We start from the raw sequence: 14,280 nt of genomic DNA, 5'->3' as shown, positions 1-14,280 counted from the left end.
AAGAGTTTGGGTGTACAGCTCCTAAGCCATTAAACCACAGCTGTCACTTTCATTTTAGCTCAGTATTAAGAATTTAGCAATCCTCAAGAGTTTGGGCGTTTCTTTCCTGAGCTGCTGATTTTCACTGGTGGCCCCCAGCTCCACAAAAAGAAATCTATAACATCATACCTGATGGGAAAAAATTATTTTTGCAAAATTTTCTTTCTGAAGATGTGATTCAAGGGATAAACCACCAAGATTAAGCTCTGTGAGCAGTGGGGAAATGGGCAAAAGGAATATCTGCAGAGAAATGATGCGGGCAGCCTCACACCATTACTCTCAGTGCTATTGATTCTGATGTATCCATTGTATCAGCCTCACTAAAAAGCAGTGAGATTGTTTTGTTTTCATTCTCTTTCTTAATGACTAAGAATATAAACTTAATTTCAATATGTATACGCTTCCTGAGACAAGTATGTGATGTTCAGCTTGTCAGCAACTGGGACAAACTTGCACACCAGATTACACTATCATTTCAAAAGGCTGTCTTTTATGTTCTTTCTTGTCATACATGCACAACTCAAAATATTTTGCAAGAAGCATTATGTTCATTTGTGGTACTCACCAGGAAATTACAGAAAATGTTAGTGGCTATTATAAATTAACATCACTGTGGTTATCAGAAACCTTTATATTCTACTAGAGTCTTAAACATGTGGTTTAGCTCCCACTGAAGTCAAATTGAAAACTAAGAATTAAACTACCTGAAAGAGAAGTTTCATGTTTTCTTGGCCATTGGTTGGAAATTAGGATAGCTATTACTGTAGTTATGCAGCTGGAAGTATTTAAAGAAAACAGCAGGAAACACAAAAGATTATTCAGAAGAGGCAGTTCTGGATTAACTCTTCCAGTGCATTAAAGCTCACTATACTGCTCTTGTTCTGACTCAGAAGAAGGTCATAAGAGAGGTCTTTTGACTTGAGAGGAAAAAAAAAAATTACAACCTGTGTTTTTCATGAGAAGAATATGTTTTGTGCAGCTGCCATCTCACAGAGACCTAGACAACAAGGATGAACAGTAACAATAGCCACATGAAAATCCATATATCTTCCTTTCGCCCTCTGCCTATTTGGAAAACTATCTTCTGCCTTAAGGCATGTTACATAAATACTTGCCAAAAACATGGTACAACCTACTTCAGGCACAAAATAATGAAACTGTTATAACATGAAAATTACTTCAACGCAGGGTCTATGAAGCATGGAAGTCCTACTTGAGCACTGAAAATAGGGGTTTAATTGTAACATAAGTGTTTCCGCTCTGCAGAGAGAGAAATTCATCTCAAAGAGAGCCACAGGTCTGCACCAATAAATGCACATCAAAATGAGCCAAGCAAAAGTAAACATTTATATTACATTGTGCTTCACTTTTTCTGTGTTTTTCACTACAATGAGTCGATACTCCATGACAAACTCTGGTAATTGGTTCCTAGGACAACTCACACCAGGAGCATGTATAAGACTTTCCCTTGATCTTCCTTCTATAGAAGGCATGTTGTCTTTGTAAGTCTACTAAGCAAAAAAGGGAGCTCCATGAACAATCTCTCTCCTGCTGCACAGAGATTTATGCCAGTCATTTTAGAGTAAGTGAGACTGGATGGATGCTGAGATTTTTGCCCCACCCTTGAGTTTATCACAAGGAAAATAGTTTAAATGGCACTTTGCATTTTTTTCCCAACATCTGGACAAAAAGGCCCAAAGTATCTTTTTTCCAAATTGTCATTAACATTACACAAGACAGCAAATTTATTTATTTTTATAGTTTTGAGTTCTCTGCTGGAACAATTTCCTCTGACACAATTTCATCATTTCCTCATTGAATTTTTATAGCTGCAGTGAACAGTGCCAAAGGCCTTACCCAGTGTAACCTCATAAGCATCTTTCCACTCACAGTTTCTCAGTACTGAGATTACGCGTACTGAGATATTTCAAAGCACTTAAATTACTTAAAATTTTACATACCTTCTTTAAAAAATAAAATAAAATAAAATTAAAAAAAAAAAAAGAGGTGGACATATAGAAAGTTCCAGAAAAGCAAGTAGTATATTTAAATTTCACAATGTGAGAGGCAGCTTTCCATCAGCCAGCTCCAGTACTAACAGAAATTTAGCCACAGCAATATGGAGTACAGTTAGGCAAAGAAGCCTAGAAAAGTTTTGAGCTGTGATTAAATTGTTATTAGCTGCCCTTTAACAGCTGCTATAAATTACAAACATCACACCTTGGAATACAGGTCCCCTCTTTTCACAATAACCTGCACTGTGCTCTCCACAATCCTAAGGCAGTTCTTGCCAAGACATAAATACAAAATATTTTTGCTGAGAGTAATTCCACTAATGAACAGGGAAGTGGAAAGGGTGGCTCATTTATAGAATATTCAATCCATCAGGACACTGTGTAATATTTTATTTTATTAGGAAAAAAAAAACTATAATTGAAAAACCACAAGTGGCTTAGATATACAACAGCATTTCTATGCTGGAGGAGGCTTGAAGCTAAAGTATTTTGTCTTGCTGTGGGTCCCTGGTAGGCAAGGACACAAGGACATGTACGCAGTCAGTCATTGTGACACGACAGAACTGAAGTCACAGCAATACACTATCAGAGTCATCCATCCTCAGTACTCCTCTGCAACTTTTCTATCCCCTGTACATACTCTTATGTGGATGCCCAACAACTTCTTTTTTTATCCTTAGAGGGATGAGAAAGACAAGTCAAACATATGCCTTAATACTAAATCCCATAACTTCTTAATCAAAGCCTGGAAAAAAAAAAAAAAAAAGGAAAAACAAAACAAACAAACAAACAAAAAACCCCTATGTGTTAAACATAGTAGAGGTTCAAAGCCCTAGTTCATGAATAAAGTTCCAGAGTCCCTAGAAACAAAAGAGGATCACCTGTGCCCTCAGGTATTTTGGAAGAGACTGAGGAAGTGAAAAAGGATCGCAGATATTTGAAGTGCACCAAGCCATGCTTCATGTTCACAGCAGTCAAAGGTACGTCTCAACTCTCCAGTATCCTGGCTTAGGATTCAGTACAGACAGCATGTATGAAGGAAAAACTGATAATTAATAGGTTTGATCTCAGTACAGAAGTCAGCATAATTATCTAGGTGGGAAATCCTATCAGGTAAAGACAGAATTCATTCTCTTCCTCCAGCAGACACAGCTTAGCACCTGCTTTGGTAATGCACTAGAATATTTATGCTCAAACACCATGCTCAAATACTTTGTCAGACAGGTAAGTCGACATTCCTTGGACTCCTCACATTATCTCACCTCTCTCCAACAGGCTCATCTCCAGCAATGTTACACTGGAACACTGGTGTTTTGTAGGAGACATCAATTATGCAGAATACCTTCTATTTCACTATCAGTTCACTCATCACTCCAGACAGCCTTCCTCTTGTCGCCAGCCTCTCTGCTTCTCTATTTCAAACTATTTTCTCAGCCTGAGGCCATCCAAACTATCAACTTTTTTTTTTTTTTTTTAACCTGAAAAAAAAAAAAAAAATCACTTCTGTTCCTAACAGTCCTTAGTATCTGCCCTCTCTTCATCTCAAATGCCTGTCTGGTCCAGGCACACTTCTCCTGTCACAGTGTCTCTCCATCCCATGGATCTTTCATTAATCTGATTCCAACCACGTACAGCCAGCGACATTATTTCCAGCAGAATTGTAACCGTCTTTGAGATGGGCACACAAAGCAGCAACATCAGCCACTGTGAAGAAATCAGGAGTCAAATGAGAGTGTAAAAATGGAGATAAACGAAGACAGTGAATAAAATCCCCGGGCATGAGGTAGGTTAATGCCGGGCAGACAGTACCCCCTGTGAGAAACTGAGTATCTGTTTCTCTTTTACTTTCTTTTATAGTTTGGCACTGCTTTACATAGCTCAACATGTCAACAAAATGTTTGATTTGAATTTTATCAAGCACCACAGGCTGACAAAATTAAATCTAATTAGCAAATCTCTCTGCTCCTGAGCGCCCAATCCAGAAAGATTTTCCCTTCTAATCTTAAACTAACTACATGAATTAAATATATTTCAGCCATTACAGCTTTTAGAATACACTAAAATATTTACAGAAATTGGATTGTTACATCTTTAAGTACATTTTCAAAAAGCACCCACCCAAAAGCTACTGCAGATTTTCAGGGACCTGTGTTACTCATGGATCATTATATCAAAGCAATAAAATTATGTCATAATCAGCCAGATCCACATTCTGCCAAAAACAAAACAAAAACCCCCACAATAACAACAAAAAACACTACGACAACAACAAAAACCCAAAACAAAAAAAACCCCACCAAACATAACCCCCCCCCCCCCAAATAAAATAAGGACATGTATGGCTTCATAGAACATCAAGCCTTAGATTTCCTTGGGAAGTAATACAGCTATCAGTGCACCCAACAGAGCTGGATCTTGCTGTGAGGGACTGGGAAACAGCTCTGCAGATCATGGCTCTGATGTTTACTTGCCTACAGTGAGCTTAAATACCGCTGCTCAAAATTGACAAAGACTCAAGTCACAACAGTCTTGGAAGCAAAAGAATTTACAAGGAAAGAGTTATATTAAATATTTACATAAATGTATCTGTGTGATATTATAAACATTCATATGTATTTATTTAAAATGAACCAGGGATTTGAATTCATCTCTTCTTCATGGACAGCAGCAGCTAATGTAAGACAGAAAATCATGTATCCACCATTGGTACTTTTTCACAAAAATAATCTTGTTGAAGCTATGTGATCTTCATCAGCCATAGCCAGATCTAAGGTAAGTAACTCAACTTTGCTCCTTCTGATAAAAGAAGAAGCCACAATTAAAGCAGCTCATTGGCATAATATATTTAACACTGTTACTAGTATAAGCACATCTACTTAATAATCAGTTGACTTAGCAGGTTTTTTAAAATTAAATATTAAAATTAGTTTAATGGCCTGGGAATATGAGAACAAAAACCACCATACAAATTAAATCAGGACCACATCTTTTTATGAGGTACTGGACAAAGAAGCTTTTACAAATTTAATAAAAATTGAAATTAAAAACAGAAACACATTTCACTAAGCAAAAAAAAATTCCTGAATTGCCTGTATTAAATAACTGAAACAGGCATATTTAAAATCGCAAAGAAAATGTTTACAAATTTCATTTGTATAGCACTGACCATGAACTCATGTCTATAAAGAACACAAAAGAAGTCAGACCCTGCTCTAAATATATTGAAGAGGGTAAAGTCTTTACGTCTGTAACTTATTGCACATTGCACAAGTCTGTTTTCAGAAATGAATCAGAACTAGAATACTGAGCATTAACAGAATCTTTAATTCAGCCAGGAAACTAATAGTAGTCTTTTACTGACATTTGTTTGGTGCATAAAAAGTTCAGAATTATTTTCAATATAAGGTAAAAAGGAAATTAAGGTTTGTTGGTTTTTTTTTTTTTTAATAGATACTACACCCAGAAGAAATTAACACTTTTTCCTAATTTTTTTTTAATAAATTAAAGAGCTGCACAATCCTTTTGCTCAATGATGTTATAGCTTTTGTCCTAAAATTATAACACTAAATTGTAATGCAGGCATATTATTGTTTTATGTGCCAGAAAATTTTATAATTCTATTTATAATTTGAATTATTATAACACATCACTGTCTAACAATAGGCTATTTCTCTCTTCCTATATGATAGTAAAATTGTAAAGAGAAAAAAATTAAAAGCCAAAAAACCTGAACGGATATTTACTCTTGCTCTTCCCCAGAGAAGATTTTTTTGTGCATGTAAGTAGGCATATAAAAAGATTTTAGGAAGGGGCAGAATTTGCACAGTGAATATAAAATTTCCATAATTCTGAGAGTCGTTTCGTTATTCTTCATTTATGTTTCACAGCACACTCAAAAACAAACTGTGGATATTCCAAGCTGTGTGAGCTGCAGATGAAAAACACTTCTGGATATAGAGCAGTAGGAATTAAAATAATTTAATTTCATCACTGTGGCCAGATTAAAAGGAAGAAATCTACATAAATATGCCTTCAAATCCACAAGTATCAGGGGAAAGAAAGGCTATTTTTCAATTAATAAAATGTTCATTTCTACTCACAAATGATCCATCAAGATCAGCTGCCCTTTTGCAGTTCAGCAAAAACTGCATCAGGAAAGACTTCTTAATTCATCAGTTACATTTCTGGTTCAAAAAAAAAGAAAAAAAGGGAATAATGGGATCTGCCCTAGTGTTTCTAACATAAAAGGGTCAAGCTGATCTTCCACTAGTCAAGGCCAGGGCTGCAATCCCTAATCCAGCTAGAAGAATATTCCCATAGGATGCAAATTTCCACATGTGGATGCTGCCTGTGTCCTAAACATGCATTCAAACAGGACCTGGTCTCATGACACCCTCAGATCAGATGTTTAGAACAGATTTAGGGGGCACCTTGCAGGAAATTCCCACCTAGTGACTCACTCAATCTCCACTTTCAGATTCTTTAAAGAATCCTGGCACCCCTAATAGGCTCTGAAATGCTGCAACAACCTTAGGTATATGGAAAGCATAATTTACCTGCAATTTTTTTTTTTTTTTTTCCCAGTTTCTTCCTCACACAACACTTTTAGTAGATCTTTTTCCCTTCCTCCTAACCCAGCAAAATAAGTCTTGGTACTATGACACCAGAAGAGGGAAAACAAGGCCAGGGACTGAAATTCATTACCATAAATTATAATATTCTTCCTTCCCTTGAGGTCTCAATTAAAAGGAGCAAAATGTATTAAAGAAAAAAAAAAAAAAAAAGAGTGAAAAAGTATTAGAAGAAATATTTAAAGTTGAACTTTATTTTTGGTCTTGCTGTTCTATTCCCAGGTTTGTCACAGATTTTAAAGAAATCCTGCCAGCTAATATTGCTGAAGAATGTTATATAAACATTTATATTGATCTAAATCACTCCCTTTTCTTACCTCTTCCAACACAGCTGGAATAGTACGTGTCCTTGTTCATAAATAATTTCTTCTTGTTTTACAAAATACACTTAAAACATATCTGGGAAAGAAATACAATGGAGCAAATAGATTAAATAATTACAACCCCAATTATAGTCCATTACAGAGAGTGGTGTCAACTTCACAGGCTAACTTTGTTGACCGCACTGAAATAAAGAGAGAGAATTGACAGAAATCATCAAGATTGCTTGCCTGGATCTTTTGGAGAAGTGCTGAAGCCCTGGCTGTGTTCTAGAGGAAGTTCTACAGAGGGGAAATTTTATCATGAGACAACGAGTTTGAAAGTTCTCCTGAGATTTTTTTTTTTTTCTATTTTTCTTCCTCACCTACTCAATCCTTCAGTTTTCTCTTGCCCTGCCTTTTTCTTGTGGTTTATTTTTTTTAGCTTGTTTTCAGCACCTTCCTCTTCCTAATAATTTCTTCAGGTCTATAGCATGAATGTCACCATCAAGTCAGATTTTTTCCTTACATTCTCACATCCAGAGGGATATTGCCAAACATCACCAAGAGAATGGGTCTTTTTTTTTTTCTTTTCACATTTAAGCTCTTCCATCATAGCTGAAACATCTGCTTCTCTTCAACATTACTCTGTCCATACTTTGCCCAAAACATCACTGCTCTGCTCTGATGGGCCTTGAAACTGACCTTCCTCCATTCTGGTTGAGTACTATGGCATGAATATTTGTAATTGGAAGAATCTCACTAGCTATACCAATTCTGCATGGCCCAAAAGAGCTAGATGCATGTCTTGCATAAATTTTTACTGTATGTCAAGCGGTAATTTTGGATTACACAAACTGTGATTGGATTATGTCATTCTCCTTTTGTATTTTTCCACATGCCTCTCTTCTACACCACCAAAACTTGTAGGACCAATTTCTTCCATAACATCTTCATGATACTCCCAGGCTTCCCCTCGGCTAAGGAAGACATATGTATGTACTTCTGAAAATTTTTCCCTTCCATGTTTAAAGATGACTACTCCAATGTTTCCACAAATATTGATTACTTTTTTGTCAATTTTAAACAGCAATTAGTAGTCTGAGCCATAACAAATAAATAATGATTCTTTTGTTCCTTTTACCATCTATATACTAGAGCTATCTCTAGCTGAACTTTCAACCCTAAATTCACCATGAAAAAAGCAATGTTTTTTTTTTCATGAGCAACTTACTGTAGATTTCTGTCTCTGTAGCTTGGAGTCAAACTTGAAGTCTGTTTACTTTTAAAAATACCCATTTATTTATGCCAAGCTTTAATGATGACAGTGAGAGACAGAATAACACCTAAGGAAAGGTATTTTTTTGAATCACAAATAATGGTTAGAACTAAGAAAAACCAGTAAAGTATCTTTCAAACGTGTGAAACTGGTTCTACAGAACCTGGTCTGGGAAAGAGGGCCACCACAAAGCATGTGGCCAGGGGTCAGCCAGAAGCCCAGTCCAAACCAACTCAGTCTGAGGTGGAATGGTGTTTGATGTTCTTGCAGATACTGAGTTCTGATTGTGTGAACAACCTCCCTCATATTTAAAATTGGCTGAGGATATGAATGGAGAGGTCATTTTGGACTCAAGACTATGTAAACTCCTACCCATTCAAGGGGAATTTTGCCTGCCTGATATCTGCAGGAAAAGAGTAGTTTAATTTGGTTTTACTTTAAATTTAGAGTTATCAAAGCTTTTTTCCCTTCTGAAAAACAATCTAGTTTTGTTTTGGTTTTTTTTTTCTCAGTAATTATTTCTCAGAGCTACTAGATAGCTGTAGTAATCATGGTTCGCTTTCAGTAACAGCTTGATCATTCACAAGATACACTATTACTATGTTCCCATGAAAATCCTGGAAATCCTGATTTTTTATTTACAGTTCTAATTCCTAATAAGTAAAGGTACACAAAATGACTCTATGATTTTGTTAAAAAAGAGATCACATATCTAAAGGAATCTTTGTACTTGAAATCTCCTGTGAATAGACCGTAATCCTAATGACGGCCAATGATTTCTGCAGACCACTGTATCACTTGTAGTTCACTCTGCTGGTTCCACTTCAAATAACCTTTCAGTACTGCCGATTTTAAAAACAGATTAACTTTTTTTAAAGAAAAACAACAGTAACAATAATATTTCCCCATTTCTACATTTTCAGGGTCCACAAATTCTTTTTCTTGCCTCACATATTGACAGAAACAAAGATTTGCAAGAGGCAGCATAAGCTGAGAAAACTTCTCAAAAAAGATTGTTTGTGATACATGAAAGAGCAAAATTAGAAGGAGAATTTCTTTGTTGTACCTCTAGTAAATCAGGCACAATTATGATCTCTCCACTTCATCAGCAAAGTTGAAAATGTTATTTCTATATCCCTGTTTAATAATATTATCAGTACTCATTGCAGATCTTTTCCCTGCGTCTCAGTTTTCCAAACATTGAAAAAGTCTGCTGCTTCTACTTACAAGAACATCTGTTTAATTATCCAGCCATTATGGCAACATCGCTTTTAATTTGGTTTTAGTTTTTTGTGCTGTAACTTTAGGTCTAAATACTTGCTGACATCAGTCTTAGTCCTTTTCTCACTTCTATTTTTAACATCCCCATTGAATGCAATTAATAAAGCCCATCAACAGCATGTGTAATTTTTCTGAACAACTACATAATATTTTTGAGTTTATCTGGGCTTCCCTACTAATTTACCTTCAGTTTCCAAATTCTAGTGACGACTAATAGTTTGCTTTATTATGATTCCTTCTTGAGAAAGCTTTTCATGCATTTGTACTGAAATAATCTACCAGCTTTTCCCATTCATCCAGCTTTGCAATGATTTGTGAGATGAGACATAACAAAGATTTCTTCAGGGATACTTCCTTTTCATCCTTCTGCTGCTGAGCATCTGTGAGAATAAAGCCCACATGAGAACAGCTCACAAACCACAAGCTGTCACATGTACCTTGTGATCTGTATCTGCTGCAGAGTGCATTGCAGCTTTCTCAGTTTCTTCCTTGAACTGTGCCAGAGAATGCAGAATTCCTTGTCCATATTTTTGTTTATATACATAAGATGATTTCTCCTGCCCTTGGTCCTCAGCACAAGCTCTCCAGCATCACCATTTTCTACCTTTTCAGACTGGGCCTAAAAGGCTCAGCTCCTTTCTTACTTTCCACATTGTCACATCAAGTGTTTCCTCTCCTCCCACTCTTGTCACAACATCTAGGGGGAATAAGTTCTTGGTACCAGAAACTCATCATTTGACTGTATTTTAGTTAGCACTCTGCAGAATGCAGAAGCTCCTTGCAACACTTTTTTTAATGCTCCAGCTAAATACAGATAAGGAGGAAACACCTAATCCTTGAGGTGCTCCTGTGCTGAGACTCCACAGAACTGAAGTTCCACACAAGGAAGGTAAAACTAAGAGGTCTGCCTGTGTCCTAACAGATTTTCTCAAAGGCACTGCTTTTATCAGCTCAGCTCCACCTGCAGAGATCAGAGGAGGAACTCAGGCTCACTTCCTGTTACATATATATACATGTGCAAATATAGAATTCAGATTCATTTTTATGTCACCTGTTTTTCAGTGCGCACACAAATATCAATGGATATTGATAACAATGTCCATAAAAAAATCCACAGAAAAAATACATGGATTAGACTTTTGGATGTGCTTTGCTCTGAAGTACTCCCCAAGGTCCTTCCCACAATACACTCAAAAGGAATGGATCATTTTCCATTATACTTCACTTATCTGACACATTTCACTACAGCCATTCATAATTCAATCTTCAGGGATTCTCAAATATTTGATAAGAGGCACAATTTTTCACCAACCCCTCTTATTTTTTTTTTTTTTTTCCTCTTGAATGGAGCCAATATGAGCAGTGCTTGTCATTGGTTATTAATGGAATCCAATGAAACACAAAAGAACAGCATAGCTTCCACCACGTTATCAGCTTAAGAAACATATATACTTGAAAGGAGATACTAAATGTTTGGGGGAAAAAAAATAGGTTTTGGAGAACTAACTACACAGTTTTTCAGATTCTGGAGATGCAAGCAAACTAGTCAATGTATGACACAATATCACAATATCATACAGTATATTTTACAGGTTTAAGGCTTTTAAAACCTTTAATTTTAGGCAAAAAATATTCAAATATTTGCCATTAGAAATGGATGCCATTAGAAAAGTTTTGTTTTCTTGTTCTGTTTGCTGCTTTGCAGTCACTGGTATTTCTTTTGTATAGGTTTCCTCTAAATTCTGTGAGCTTATCTGTGAGTCTTTTTAATACAATCTTAACAGCTTCAGAGAAAGGCCCAGGCTGACTTCATTTGCAGTTTTGATGAAGGAGAAGTGGGACAAAAAGGCACTGTATCATCATTATACTTGCTCCAAAAAGCCAGAAAATTCCCCTCTGGATATCTGAGATTTGGAAAGTGCAGCTCTTCCCAGTGGGGAAGAAGGAAACTTGGCAAGTCTCTGCACTAAGTTTTCCTCAGTATCTGGCTCTTGTCTGTGCTCACTGCTCGACTCCTCACCTTTTCTAAAATTGTCATCATAAGAAAAAAAAAAAAAAAAACCCTCAAAAAGAAAAGATTAGGCTCTCAATATCTGGTATTATTTTAAAAACTCAATGAAACGCTAAGGAGGATTATAATTAATATTTTTATGCTTACTTTCTTTTGAAATATCAGGAAATGTAAAAACAATGAAACATTAGCATAATATCAAAAGGGTTAAATTTACTATATTTCTGCCCAAGTTTATATTTTTATTTATTTTTAATGAACCAAAAGTTGCCTTATTTTTTATATTCACAAGTTTACCAGCATATAGTTAAATAGATGGCAAACTGTATGTTAGACAAAAATACAAAAATGGCAGGAGCCCCTACTGAGAAGTTAAGGAATACCCAAAGAGCACAGTCTGGGGAAGTGCAGCCTTGCTATTATTTTTGACACAGCCCATGAAGCCATTTGTTTTTAGCCAAATATATGAATACAGGAACAGCTTGGTGATGTCCAGAACAAAGTCCTCAGGCTGGACCCAGCATAACAAGTGACTACAGGCAGAGTGCATGCCTAGAAAAGCAACAAAAGCATACAGTAGAGATGGGAGTATTTTGCTTTCTGAAGTATGCTTGCTACTACCCCCATCCTCAGGTTTTTGGGTTTTTTTTCTTATTAAGGCACCACGATATGCTTTGGATTAACACATGTGTCTCTATTGAATTGTAGCCATGCCAGGGATTTTAATGTGCATCTAAGATGTGCAAAGCCTTCCTGTTATATAAAAATTATATAAAATATACTGAACCTATTTGAAATGTATAAAGAAATCCCTTTCTCCTCTCTTTGTTTTATTTCATTTCTCTACTTTTCTGGGATAGATCAGCTGTTTGAGCTTTTTAGTTTTGGGGTGAAACCCAAGAAAAGGATTACTGTGACGTATTCATTATTGAGGAAGGAATTGGCAGAAAAGGCAGACATTTGTACACTCCTTGGCCCATCCTTGCGGTATTCAGAGTTACTCAGAGAATGTGACAGAGGTGTCACTCAGGTCTTTTTTTGCCTGCTTTAAAATGCTGAATGGAACACAGGCTGATCCTGACTGATGCAGACCAGAACATCCTAAGCATATACTTCTGTAATACTCAGTTAGGCACTCAGTCTAACTCACCCAGTGTACAGTATAGCAGCACTCAGACATGATAAACAACTGTACTCAGGATCATGTTGACACCCTCACTGACCCTCCATGAAACAAAAGATTGTCATGCTCTTTTTTTCAGTAATCAGAGTTCTTTTCAAACCTCATAGAAACACACTTTTTTATTCACATACTGAAGACTTTCAACCTGAACCATAGTTTAAAAAGCTTTTTGTTTCCCCCATTTTGAGGCAAGTACTTCCATATGACTGATTTAAGCAAGATTTTCCTGTCCTTCATCTTTAATGAAAGTATGTAAGATGTTAGACCTCATTGTTCATACAGATTTCTCTTCTCTATTCATTTTTATTCCTGCTATGGGAATGCCACCTGCTCTACTTCCAGCAGCTGTCTCTTTTTCCAAACCTGCTCACGAGGATACAGCACATCAGGGTGCAGTGTGCATGCCATAAATATGGTTTGAATTACATATCTAAACTCTCACGAGAGAATCATTTGTCAGGAAAACCCTTGTCATCACAACTAAACCTGCCTTCTCTTGCTGACTGTCAAGAGGACCACAAAAGTTCACAATTCTAAAAAGTCCAGTTGTTCAGAGATAGATCCAATTCTGTTGATCAGTACTCACTCATTTCTGGACTTATATGACTTACCACAAACCAAATGGGGTAAAAGAGTAACACAAAGTCTTCTTTATGTAATTATGAGAAAGCTCAGCATATATATCTAAATCTATTCCTGTTGTGTCTGTCCCATCATAAGCTAGCCAAATGCTTAAATAAAAATGTTGATTTCAGATATCATATCAGGTTCACTGACACTGAGTTACTTCATCTAGCAGTATTGGCTTGCACTGTGGCCACTACATGAATTTATATAAGATTTTGCCATGTTAAATCCAAAAACAAATACAGAAATACATTCTATTGCCCAGAGCCCAACAAGACCCAAAAGTTTATCCTACAGGGCTGTGTCACTGAGCCTCTCTCTGTCTGCACCCACCTTGTGCACCACAGAGGGGCAACTTCTTGACTGTCCAGGTGATTATGCACTGGAATAGATTTCCCAGAGAGGTGGTGAAGCCTCCCTCGCTGGAGGTATTCCAGAACTATATGGAAGCACTCCTGTTCCATGTGCTCTAGGATGACCCTTCTTGAGCAGGGAGTTTGAAGCAGATGCCCCACTGTGGGTCCCTTCCAACCTGACCCATCCTGTGATTTGAGGTCTGGCAGAGCTGATGGTGTCTGTATAGCAACAGGTGCTTGTATTCACAGGATGTGTGGGTATGGCCATTAAGCACTTTTGGAGTTCTGGAGTCACTCCTGGTAGAACTTAGGTATTATTGGTTGTAAATCTTCAGCCATGTCATCTGTCCTGCATATACACTCAGACATGCTAACACTGCATTTCCTCATGAAGCAAACTGGGTTCAACAGAAGAAAAGAAAACCCAACAAACCGTACCTTTCAAGTTTTCAAAGAGCTTTTCTCATGTGAATAGAAATGGAGTGTTTGGGCAGGAGCCTCCCATCTACTTTTACTGCAGTGGGGAGGTGACCAGGACACCAACCATCCCCCACACCCA

The 14,280-nt window shown here is 36.8% G+C and overlaps 1 long non-coding RNA gene across 2 annotated transcripts in view; it reads right to left on the bottom strand.

The window, feature by feature from the left end:
* Positions 1-1,411: 1,411 nt before the first annotated feature.
* The window catches only part of LOC120755312 (uncharacterized), a 28,692-nt gene continuing 15,823 nt past the window's right edge, over positions 1,412-14,280 (bottom strand). The window contains exons 3-5 of one of the 2 annotated variants that reach the window (XR_005701726.2): positions 7,003-7,084; positions 6,155-6,238; positions 1,412-3,758 (exon numbers count right to left, since the gene is read on the bottom strand). This is a non-coding gene — a long non-coding RNA (uncharacterized LOC120755312). The remainder of the gene's footprint in view (positions 3,759-6,154; positions 6,239-7,002; positions 7,085-14,280) is intronic. The other variant, XR_009208108.1, reaches the window with a different exon arrangement.

This window comes from Hirundo rustica, chromosome 1, assembly GCF_015227805.2.
Source record: "Hirundo rustica isolate bHirRus1 chromosome 1, bHirRus1.pri.v3, whole genome shotgun sequence".
Taxonomy (NCBI): Eukaryota; Metazoa; Chordata; class Aves; order Passeriformes; family Hirundinidae; genus Hirundo; species Hirundo rustica.
This window is presented reverse-complemented; position numbering and strand designations above follow the sequence as displayed.